Raw genomic sequence first — 13,581 nt, forward strand, 5'->3', positions numbered from 1 at the left:
ACGTGGCCATATTAGGGGTCTTGGTAAACAACGCTAAGAACTGTTAAGAAGCAGTACGCGGCTCAAAGTGCTAAAATGTGGGCACCAAGAACATAGTAAAGCATTAAATGACCCCCAAAACATAAATGGAACTAAACTAAATCGATAAATATTGTGAACACGGGTCGTAACGGATGCAACGCCTTTTGAGTATCAGGAAAGACAACTCTGTCAGGGCTAAGTATGCTTACTATTCTGAAAATAAGAATTATTCACCATTATCGTCATCACTATCATCATCATCACCATCAGAAGCAGCAGCAGTAAATCAGAACATGAATTATGTTAAAATGTAAATGACTGTCTCGTAAGAGCCAACTGTACGTTTATTGCATAATTTTCCAATTACAAAATTATTCACCAAGAACTCTATTTAGCAATACCTCCTAGAAGAAAATGGAGGCTTCATTTTCTTTTATATATATATATATATATATATATATATATATATATATATATATATATATATATATATATATATATTGTAATAACTTGCATTTAGGGAGTGAGGTATGCATGCATATATACGGTAAACACTATTCATACAAGCCGTCCAATTCGGTATAGATTCTTTTTTTAAATTATAAATCTGTGCATTAGCAGTGAATTGCTCAAATGAGTTGACATTACTATTTTCTAGGATCCTGTGTTTTGTTTACTTGTCGATTAATAGTTAGCTGGTATAGTCTACGTGTTTTTGTGATAGCGAAAATAGGGAGTATCATGCCGGCGGCTGGCATCCTTGATAATTCGATTAATGGCTATTTCTAGTTAACAGCTTAAGACTGTACACTACATACTCAATGTGTTTATAGTCCCTGGGGTTTCATTTGTATACGTCATTGCATTTAAGTTTGTTTTTCCTCTTCTTTGTTTATTTGGTACATATAACTGTTGACTCCTCTTCATGCGGTCTACCTCGGTAATATTGTAAGAGTGCATAACACGGTTTCCGAACCATTGCTATAGCGACAGACTAACACGGTATGTGCCGCCAAATACAAATCTGAATTTTTTTTCTTTTTCTATTTTTACTTATGGCAATTCATTCGCAATGTAGCAATGTGTAAAATATCCAGCTGGTAATTTCCATAAATAATCACTGTGAAAATTAACTAAATATACACATGCAATACTAGCGCATGATGGTTTGAACATTCCAACAAGGATTGTGGGTTTTGTGGGCTTTGTGGGTTTTGTGGGTATTGTGGGTTTTGTGGGCGTTGTGGGTTTTGTGGGTATTGTGGGTTTTGTGGGAGTATATAAGGCTTTGTGGGCTGCTTGAGAGGGGTCAGTCAGCTAGCATCCATCAAACTAGGTACATCACAGTTATTGTGAGTTTTATTTTTTTTATTTTTTTTTTTTAATTTTTGTTTTGTTTAGTTTATTAGAGAATTATGTAACTTTAGGCAATATTTTGGACAGTAAATATTTTTTTTATAAAGCTTATTTAAGTACAAATCAATTTTTATTTAAGGTTTTGTTATTATTTTTAATTCCTTTCTCTCTTCCAACTTGTACACATTCTAGTCATTTCTAATTTATTTTACAAGCAACATAGATATTGTTTTATCATTTGTTATTTGAAATTCAGTTATATGGTCAAGTGAGTGTTGTCCTCACAGACCAATACTTTTATTCATTTCTTTATTTATTTACTTTATTTAATTAATTTTATGAAGCTAAATACATACAGAAAAGTTTTGCTACACTACAAATATATAATTCCTTTTTCTTAAATTATAGGTCCAACAAAGTTCTTAGGGAAATAAAATGTCTAAGTCAGTGTGAGTGTTTTCCTCACCAACTTGACATTTTAAATTCAATTCAACAATACTTGATTATTCTAGCAATCTATAAAACATAAGTTATTTGTCTATTTTATAATTTACTAGTTGTCTAAGTCACTATGAGTGTTTTCCTCACCGACTTGACATTCTAAATTCAATTCAACAATACTTGATTATGCTAGCAATCTAAACAATGTAAGTTATGTTTCTATTTTATAATTTATTAGTTGTCTAAGTCACTGTGAGTGTTTTCCTCACCGACTTGACAGCCAATTTACTTCCATTTATACCAATACACTTCAAATAAGTATTACGCGAAGGTTGAAGTGTAAAGTCAAGCAAGTGTTTTCCTTGCAGATTTTTACATTTCACGATTACAATCAAGTCATAGTTTCTCTGCTGTAGTAACCTTTAATGCAACTAAATTCACATATGGTAACTCAAATATAATCTTTACTCATCAGAAGAAATAATATAATGAACCAATAGCATAGTGCTAATGTGTATCCTGACCTTACATGAAATTATCCTATACCATACAGTACCTTCAAACAATGATAATATTTTGGCTTAGGACAAAAACAAGACTGTCATGGTCATGAACTGGCTTTATTCGCTGTTTCTTAATAAATGAATCATCTTGTGTTATGGTTGAAAAGAAATCAAGAGTTCGAGTTTACTCCATTCTCCCCCTCCTTAGTCAGCTGATAAGAAGCATACCACTCATTCTACTATAATGTGACCAATTAATGATTATTCATGTCGTTAACAAATTTGCAGTCGTAAAACGTTTATTGAATTCATTACACCATTAGTTTCTGTTTTGATATATACTATAACACGTTTTTTCTCATTTCAATTTAAATAAAGGTATCTAGACCTTTTTAATTGTGAAAATATATCAAAAATGAAAATCTAATTTACACGTAAAGTAATGTGTCGCTATGCATGCATCCACTTTTTGAATCCTTGACACTTTTTTGTGTTGGTGCTTTTCTCTCTATATTTCGATATTTCTATATTTTGTTGTTTTGCTTGATTGAAAGAAGACACGATCTCAAGCAATAAATACATCGATTATGTTTTATGCTGATTTAAACCTAGTCGCAAAAATTACATTAACTTCCGTAACCTTTTTATGTATATACCAAAACGTTTAGTTAAATCGAAAACAACTATCGGGTTTTTTGTAAGCTAAAAACAGAAAACCGTTAGCTCTGATCTTAGTTCTGTCGAAAAGAAATAGTTGGAAACTTTCTGCTAAGAAGATAATGAAATATAAAAAAAGGATGTCTTACTTAAGACATTAACTTCCGTAACAACTATCTCTGTGAAATGGTAAATTTAAACGGTAAATATTAGGCGAGTTTCACTGCAAGCGCTGGAAATCTTTAATATAAACTATTCAACGAAGACATTATCGATGTCTGTAACCAATAGTTCAATTTTAAATATAAAATATTAACTTCCGTAACTTTTAACTTCCGTAACGGTTTTTTTTCCGGAATCAGAAGTCGATACCGGATCGAGACTTGTACTTGGTGGTTATTTTTCACGATTCACCGGAAGATTATCGAATATAGCAGACATCATTTATCAACGATTTTTACTATAATTTAGAGCTACTTGTTGTTTTCTTCAGGTAAGTTCTTTGTGTACTAGTGAAAAAGCATGCCAGAAACTTGATTTTAATAGTAGAAAAGACAAATACAACTGATTTTCATCCCAAATACGACCTGATTATAACTTAAAAAAATCGTCTGCATGTTGTCGGTATAGAGTGAATTTTTGCCCAATCGAAAATCATGTCCGATTCCGTTATGGAAGTTAATTGAAATATTTTTTATATGGTTTTTGTATTCTTTTACATGTTATGCTTTCAATTGTCACTTCTATAACTTTAAATTTAAGCTATTCATGTGTAAATTATAAAATGGGCGTAAGTTAACATCGTGTCTACAGACCAGTGTTCTATGATGATTCTTGATGTTGAGGTATGGCTTATCAAAGATAAAACACACAATGTTACCCCCCCTCCTAAAAAAAGAAAAAAAAAACTAAAATCGTTGAACAAGAGATCGAGACTAGAAATAAAATTATCACCGTTTCCACTCAATTCTAATATTATTATATTAGTAATAGAAAAAAATGCAAATTGCTTTCGTTACGGATGTTAAAAGGTTAAAAACACTTCTTGTATTTTTTCAGTTAACCATGCCACTGTCAAATGCAGAACGACAAAAGAGATGGAGAGAGCGAAAAAAAGAACAGAATCTAAACGCATTCATGGAAAAGGAGAGAAAAAGAAAAAGGGAGTCATATGTTCCAGTTGAAAACCTTGGCGAGATAGCACATAAAAGAAGGAAAAAAGAAGTAAACCAGAGAGTAAAGAGACATTATTTGAAAAAGAAGATTTCCCAAATGACCCCTGTGAATAACATAGAAGATGGTCCAGGTACATCAACAAGAAGTCATGAAAAGACAACAATATTGGTGAAGTTTCCATCGTTTGGACATAATAAGGGAAAAGGCTTAAGAAAACGGTACAAAAGCTCACTCAAGAATGCACAGAGGAAAATTCAAGAGTTAGAACAGAAAAACGTAGATTTAAGCAAGTGCAACAAACGTATTCAAAAGAGAATAGAAAGACGAAGAGCAAAAAGTACAAAAACTCATGACTCTTCGGATGCAGACTTAGACACAACTCTTGAAACAGACGAAAACTCAGTTCCTAGCTCACGTATGACACCACGATCAAAACAAATGCACTGCTTAATAGACTTAAACTCACACCATCAGGAAGAAAAATACTTCGAAAAAGGCTTTTCTTTGCCAACTGCATCACAAAAGATTTAAAAGAATCTGTGGCTTCAGTTAAAAAAAGTGTTTTCAAGAAGCTCCCATTTTATACCGCTAGAAAGTATCGCTTCATGTCTGAGTTACATCGAAGAACTGGCATACACAGAAAACAGGTGGTCAAAATAACCACGCTTACAAAGAAACAAGCATCTAAACAGAATCTAAATTTACAAGTAACAAGTTTCCTGGAGAGAGAAGATAACAGCTCAGTACTTGTCAGCAAAAAGAAGAGTGATGTAGTGGTGATTGAAAACATCGAGCATCAAAAGAGAATTTTATCCGACTATATGCATAACCTTCATGACAAATTTCGCTTAGAGAATCCTGATATCAAGGTGTCACGAGCTCGTTTCTACCAGTCAAGACCGAAATATTTGTTGCTAGCTAACTTTGCATCTAGAAGAACCTGTTTATGCGCACGACATCAAAATATGGCTTTGAAACTTAAAGCAATGAGGTCATTAGGTCTAAATCTTCCAAAAAGTCCAGATGCTTTCATTAAAGAACAGGACACGAATGAAAAACTGAAAGAAACACTTGAAACCGGTCTCCCAGATATGGTTAAATACACTCAATGGAAAAAGGTAGTAGAAGGGCAGAAGTCAAGATGGAAAGAAGTTGATGAAGCTGTAGCTAAAACCGATTTTATTCATTTGATGGACAGTCAAACGTCAGAATTCAGAAACCACGTCAAGAGGGTAAAAGTACAGTACCAAGAAATGAGAAACCTTTGAGAAAATTTACCCTAGAATGAAGTAATGTTATGGATGGACTTTGCTGAAAACTTTGTGTGTACCTCCGTGGAAGCAGTCCAGTCTTCATATTGGAATCAGGCTATGGTCAGTCTCCACACTATAGTTGTTTATTTTCCAAAGTCACAAGGCCAACGTCTTCAAAGTTTTGTGGGAGTCTCTGTTGTCTTATGTCATAACGCAACAGTTGTTTATACAATTTTGAAGAAACTCATACCAATGCTGCAATCAACTTATCCATCAATCAAAACCATACACTACCTTACCGATTCACCAACGAGCCAATATAGAAACAAAACAATCTTTAAAATTTTGGCTGACCACAATGAAGACTTTGGTATAGCTGGTCGATGGAACTATTTGGAATCGGGCCATGGCAAAGACCCGTGTGATGGTTTAGGTGCTAGCATAAAAAGAGCCGCAGATATGGCCATTCGTCAAGGAAAATGTCTCATTCAAAATGCTGAAGATTTCTACACGTGGTCTAAGCAGACGGAAGAGAGTGGTAGCAAAATAAAATATCTGTACTACAACCAGGCAGACGTTGACATGAGCAATGAAACAATACAACAGAAAGAGAAGCCTATGCAAATATCCGGTACCTTTAAGTTACATGCAATTGTGCCAATAAACTCTTGTACGATCCTTACTAGAGAAACATCATGTTATTGTAATGGTTGTCTTGTCAATCCTCAAACCAGCGTCCATGAATGGCAGGAACATGTGATATGTAAAAGACAGGATGAGGAAGTCATTGATACAAATGGAACTCTCATGCCAACTTTAGAGGTCGCTGCCGTTACAAGCGACCAGGAAGAAGTGTTTGAATATGAACGCATTCAGTACTCTGACATTCAACCATCCCGCTGGGTCTCTGCTGTTTACGAACGAAATTTTTATTTTGGTCAAATAGTAGCCATTGATATTGACGATGATGAAGTAGAGATCAATTTTTTAGAGAAATCAGGAAAGTATGGCAAAGCATTCCAAATGCCGTCTAGGGAAGACAAATTGTGGATAAAAAGAGAAAAACTTCTGACCATACTAGAAAAAGAACCAAGACCTGCAGGAAAATCCAAACGATTGGATAAAACTTACCTGATTGACAAAAGTGAGATGGAAAAGGCCGAAAGGGCTTTCAAAATGATCAAATAGACAAAAAAATTGTTTGCCTTTAATCAGTGAACTAAAAGAATAGAATTACTTCGTTCCCTGTAATACAATTTTTAAGAATTCTTTCATGTTCTTTCATGAACTTAGTAAAGTTAACTTCCGTAACGTTTTTACTTGTTTTTTATAATGGAGATAAAAATATACAAGTGCACAAAAAACATATCACCTTAACTTGAAAGATAATGCATTATATTAGCACAAACAAGGAAAGTTAACAATAACTGGCTCTCCCAAACATGCTTTTGGATAGTTTATTTGTTTATGTGTGACTGTTATCCAAACGCAGTTTAGTCTATTTTGAGACTTTATTTGTAAAAACAAAGTATAAAAAACAAGCCTTTCTATAGTATATAATTAAAAGATAGATCAGAATTTAGCTTTAAAAAGTGAGTAAAAGGTTGAAATTTACTATTAATTGGATTGAATAGTCTTTAATTGATTCAACTAACTTCCGTAACGACAAGGTTCACCATGAGAGATGCATTTGGCGTAAAATGAAAACGGTAAACAATTTGTGGGCATTTTTTTTGTTTTCATGTGCGGTGAAATGTTAGTAACATGATTAAATATCCAACACTATGAATTTAGATTGAAAAAAAAATCACTGTATTATTCCATATTTGGTCCGAATTTAGTAGAATCACTGATACTCATCCCTGGTGCGATACTCCAAGATAGTATTATCAGGACCTAGCTTGGCCGTTACAATATATATATATATACTTGATGTTGCAAGAGACACTAAGAAGCACTAAAAAGTATAATTTGATCCTATGAACGTTTTTAAACACTTTAGTGAACTAAAAAGCATGCATAGTAATTGCAATAAATGATTAACTGTTGTTGCCGTATTCTGAAATGTAAAAATATACCATGATATTAATTTCAGCAGTTGAAAAACCGCGAATCTTTTCCCTTGCCTTGAAAATCATGTTCTCATTGTTTCATAATGTACACGTATATGTATTGGTCGCTTCGGGCCTGAGGTGACAGTCGTTTCCTACATAAAAGGATGGTTGTTAAAAACACGTTCTTGTGTACGGTCCAAAATGTTGCACTTTCTCTCAAGTAAAGGAAAAATGGCCTTTCCAAATAATGATTATTTATTTACGGATTTTAATTTATCATTAATACCATCGAGGTGACAGTCATTTCCTACATAAAAGGATGGTTTTTAAAAACACGTTCTTGTATACGATCCAAAATGTTGCACTTTCTCTCGAGTAAAAGAAAAATGGCCTTTTCAAATAATGATTATTTGTTTACGGATTTTAATTTATCATTAATATCATTGATGTTTTCAAACTTACAAAACGTAAGAAACGGCATTCTACCACTACGAGTGAAAAGAAAGAGAAATATGTTCCAGATTGAAAAAACTAAACAACTGTCTGTTTTTTTTTTAAATCGCTTTTATGGGATGTGAGACCATATGGTACTTTTTTATTGGTTTTGGGTTAATCATTTACTTGGCACTCAGCATTATGAGGCTAGTGTTAGTACTGGTCGGCCTGGTGCCAGGATAATGTGACTGGGTGGGATATGATGCTACATGTCTTCGGCATGATGCCCCTGTGCTAGATGTCACTGTAAACTGCCACACTGCAGACATCGTAGCATTTGAATGAATAATTGTTAAATATACTTTACAAATCCAATTCACACACACACACACACACACACACACATTCATGTAAAACGAACAAAAACGGGGACAACTTTATTTGAACAAATTTTGGTCGACAAAGATCAGTTTTGCTATGCATTTGATATATAAATGACCATTATAATTGATTTGTGCTTTATTTCCAAGAAATAATGTATCAGTCTTTTTATAAGTCATATGTAAATGTCGCCGTTTTGTAGGTACCATGTCACCGTTTTGTGTACGAAAATATTCCCTTTTTATGTACTTTGCCAAGTACACGTATATGAAAATGTCCTCGTTTTGTATGTACCATGTCATGGCATTGTGTATTTAAATGTGCCGAGTTTATATTTACAGTTTTATTATTAAAATGCTTTACTTCTGCATATATCACATAAATGATGTGTGTACATTAATGCGCCCGTTTTGTATGATCCACTTTATTGTTGTGTGTATGAAAATGATTCCAGTTTGTATCTACCAGTTCAAGGTTGTGTGGATGAAAATGTCCCCGTTTTATATATAATTCTGCAAAAATGTATGCACGGAAATGTCCCTGTATTGCATATAATATGTCTAGAAAGCAAAGTATAAATCTGTTTGCATTTTGCATATCCGTGTTGCATGTTTTAAACTATCTTCAGTTATTTTATGCCCAAGAAAATGACAATTACTAGCAAATTCTTCGTCAAGGAATTTTATAGGACAATGTCCTTGTTTCGTATATATCACAATATTACTGTTATCACTTAGCATATAAAACGCCGTTTGCGTGAAGTGTCTCCATTTTGTAAACTGCACTTCAAATTGTATTCATGAAAATGTTCTCGCTTGGTATAAGCACTTTTACATGCTGGTTGAGAAAGCCTCCAATAGGTCTTAAAAACGTAATTGTTATGCATATAACATTTTTTTTTTTTTTTTTTTTTGGTTGTTGTTGTTGCATTATCTCAAAGTCTGTGTCTCAAAATGTCTCTCAATTTCCTAGTAAACACGTTGAGTTATTGAGGTCGGCAGCCTCTAAATGTCCTTAGTATGTGTATTGTAAAAGCCCATAGGCTGCATAGATGAATATGTCACTTTCTGTTCTAAATGGACGTATTAATCGTGTGTATGAAAATAATCACAATAAGTATGAAAGAAAATATAAAAATTTGGCAAGAAATACGTAAACGTTTCGTAATCAAAGCCCAAACAATTGTGTGTAAGTCGAAATACTGGTTGATAATCGCCGAAAACGCAGTTCTTTTTTTTTTTTAAATGTTCTGTTATGAAAAGGATTTTGATCATAGCCTTCTTCTCGTTTCTTGCTATGAGAAGGAATTACTCATAACTTAATAAATCTCGACTAAATTCATGATAGCCAAAGAGTATAAAATTCAATAGTTGCGATTAATGTCACAATCATTTTTGAAGAAATGTATTTTACTAAATTTAAAATAGAATACTAATTTCAAATAGGTTACTAAAACATATTCTTTATTGCTTAAAGAATATTTTATTTCTAAATTAAATCTAAATTTGAAGTTGGTAACGAATTCGAATTTTCCAATATTGCATACCATAAATACGAATGAATATAAAATCTTTTAAACAACTAAACATTCTATTACATTATAATATAAAATAGAAATAGCTCACACAAATGTTGCAAAAATATAAAGTCTAGATTTAACTTTTCCGTGAAATTCTAAAGCATTTAAAAGTCCCAATCCTTTAAAGAAGGCCACGAACACAGACGATTCTTACCTGTAAGGAAAGACAAAGACAGAGGCTTCTGATTCTCGATGAACAAACTGATTTTGCGCAATCTTTTTCTCAATTTATACGCAATTTTGAACATATCCGCATGACCAAATATGGAAATTCGTCTACTTGTGTTCGTTTATTCCGATTCAGAACTGGGCTCTCATCTTTCTTTACTGAATCTGTTTGCATCTGCTTATTCATTTCAAGAAACGCGTGAATATTATAGCTGCTTACTCAGCCGAAAGGAATTTTAGGAATTTGCTTGTTCAGCAACTTACAACTGAGCCTAAAATTTGCTGACTTTTCGATACAAGAGAAATGTATTTTATAGTACAATGGGGTTTTGAACTTGCTCGCAAAAGCGCAATCTTTATGAAAATAGTATACAGTTGTAATGCAGAAATAAATAAAATTAATCACAATGTATTTTAGTGGATATTTACTTTCAATATAGTTTGAATGAAAACTTACTTTTAATACAATTTAGAGAATTTCAATCTTAATACTTTTACTCAAAACTTCTGTTCAATTAGTTCTTATGCAGTATGAACCTTTGAAGGTTGTATATATGAAATGCCTCAGGCCACCTACCATAACTTTCACCATAGTATAAGCCCTAATATCACATTTTAGCGTTCTGAATAAATAGATCATTAAGCAAATACACGATTCATGCGGAGAAAATAAACAATTTACTTACTATTTGAAGATATTAAGGCTGTAGATTGCGTATGACCTATAATACAGATCAGAAACTTCCGGTGTAATTATGTAATGACAAATCATTGGTTGAAGTCTGATTAGCTCAAATGCATTAAATTATATTTATTATTCAGTGAAATATAATACAAAATTAAATAAAATAGAAATAATACCTGGATATCACATTCTTAGCAAATACTTTACGGTCCATGGACCCGTTTCCCAAAATAATGTACGCCCAAGATTTTTGTAGTGTTTGCGTACGATATTAGTAGGTGATTACGGACGTTTTACTAACGAGAATTACGTACGTTTTTCGTAAGTTTCCCTTACAATTTTACATAACTTACGGCAAAGTACTAGGCAGCCGTAAGTGTCAAAATTTATCATAAGAATGTTTGTGGAAAGCGAGAACCAGTGTTTATAAACGTTCTCTCGAATACAGATAAATACGTCAATCAAACATTTAAGGGGTGGGGGGGGGGGCGCATGGGCACGTGTATTTATGCGCTTTGTTAATTCCGACATTTCTATTCATTTAAAACAAGCATGTAATAGAAAAGGTTTCTGCTATCTTAATTTGCATCAGTGTAAATATATTTTTGCATCGAAAACCGAAACAAAGACGGGTCGATTTCATTGAAAAGGCATATATGTTGTAAACTGAAGCATGGCTGATTAAACCACTTTATCCATTATGTTTCGCTTAATTGAGGTTTTGACCACTTTCAGTTTCAAATGTAAATTGAAACTGAAAGCAAATATTCATGCTATTGCTATTGTGCTATTCAAATTTGTGCTTTTAAGAAACAGTCGGCGTTCATGTTCTTGCCAATGTCTTAAATTGCTTGCAGAATTTTCAAATTTTCTATGAAAATTTTAAACAAAGTAAAATATATCCAGACGTAACCATATTCTTAAGCACAAAGTAAAATATATCTAGAAGTAACCATATTTTTAATCTTTTGTGAATTTATTTAAATATTCAAAATTGTGTGTGCTTCAATTTGTGCTGCTGTTTTTGGTTATCTTCGGGTTGTTGCAAGACTGGAGAAATCTGTATAAACGGAAGAATTTCTTCGTCAAGAACTCATTAACAGGCAGACTATAAGAACTGATTATACATCACTAATGTGTTTGGAATCATGTTCCGATTAGCCTCTCATTTACTATCAACCAGTAATGACCACTGGAAATGGAAACTGCCTTTTTAACGCAATATCACTAGCCATGCGCGGTAATGAATCCTGGAGCACGGAACTACGTTTACAGACTTGTACGTAAATGCTTACAAAGGTTACTACATTTCGCAAAGCTGTGCTAAATAACTTCTGCTCTGTGCGCCCATGTTTGATGAAGAATGTAGTATCGCTTGTGCGAAATCTGGAAGCATGGCCTTTGCAAGCAGCATCGGATGCGATAGTTTGTGACATTTATGCTCCGTACCCACCAGTCAATGGCATGACGGACGACACTGCAAACTTACGTACACGTGTTCATGTATTTCTGGTTAGTATATGGTTTAAAGTCAACATTAAACTTGCAAAGGTTGTTTTGTAACATGATCTCAAAAATATCAATGATTCTAACGGGTATTTAGCAGCAAATAAATTATCCTGTCATTTAAAGACTGACATGTTGCAGACTACATAATATCCTTAACACTGATATACCATCTCTGAATCAGTACCATGCTCTAGAAAGGATGCTTTTTGTTCTTATCAGTGACAAAGAAAATAGACATGGAAATCGGTCTGAAATGTGAGCCAGTCACCACGATGACTGTGTTCAGGAGAGGTTTATATCAGCATACCATGTATATGTTTAACTGAATTAAAGTGCTTTGCAAAAGATTTTAGTGTTAATTTCCAAAACTAATTGCTTTCTAGAGCCCGTAGTGTTTCTTAGTAGTTGTTAATGCTATCAGACAGTAAATGCATGCTATTTATTTGTAAAGAAAGTAACATCATGCAGAGATAGGAAGAAAGGAAACAGATTGTGCAACAAAAATGGAAATATTTTGCCAATTAGAACTCTTTGCACACAGTCCGAAAAAGTAGTTTTATAACTGTTTTATTCCCAGTTGTATCTGAACTATATATTTTTGAAGATTTTTATCTTCCCTGTTTACTTCTGTGTCATACCTGTTTCTTTTCCTGTTTTTCATATTCGTTTATTTTTGTTGGTGCATTTTTTATTGTTTTTTTTTTTCCTTTCTCGTTTAGTTTTCTTTGCGTTTCTTTGTTTTCCTTACATTTGATATATTTTAATACACCGAGCATTAAACCGAGGTTTAGACAGAGTTGTCTTTCCTGATACTCAAAATTCGTTTTTATCTGTTACGACCCGTGTTAACAAGATTTATCGGTTTATTTTAGTACCACATATGTTCTGGGGGTAATTTAATGATTTACTATGTTCTTGGTTCACAAATTTTAGCGCTTATAGCCTCTTAGTGCGTTTTAGTAGTTTTTAGTACTTCTTAACAGTTCTTAGCGGTTTTTACCAAGACCGCATATTATCAAACTTGTTAGGCTGACGGTCATTTGCGTTGTTTATGCGTCTATCCCTAACTGCTGACAACTTTATAAATAATAACGTGATTTAAAAACACACGGGGAACCTAACTACATAAGATTACGATAGTGGTATTAGATGTGTTGGCACAACTATACGTAGAACTTTTAAAATAAAAGTCCGCATTTTATTTCAGAACTAACGTTTACGCCTGATGTTAGCAATAATAATTGCAGTGCGGATTGCGCCCTCAATGGAAATGCATTTCGATATATTCTAGTAAACCTATACAGAGACATATGTGGGGGAGTTGTTTTTTTTATATAGAATGTTAGATACACGAAATTAGGTA

This window comes from Sinohyriopsis cumingii, unplaced genomic scaffold (assembly GCF_028554795.1).
Source record: "Sinohyriopsis cumingii isolate HCF-2022 unplaced genomic scaffold, ASM2855479v2 utg001870l, whole genome shotgun sequence".
Classification (NCBI taxonomy): Eukaryota; Metazoa; Mollusca; class Bivalvia; order Unionida; family Unionidae; genus Sinohyriopsis; species Sinohyriopsis cumingii.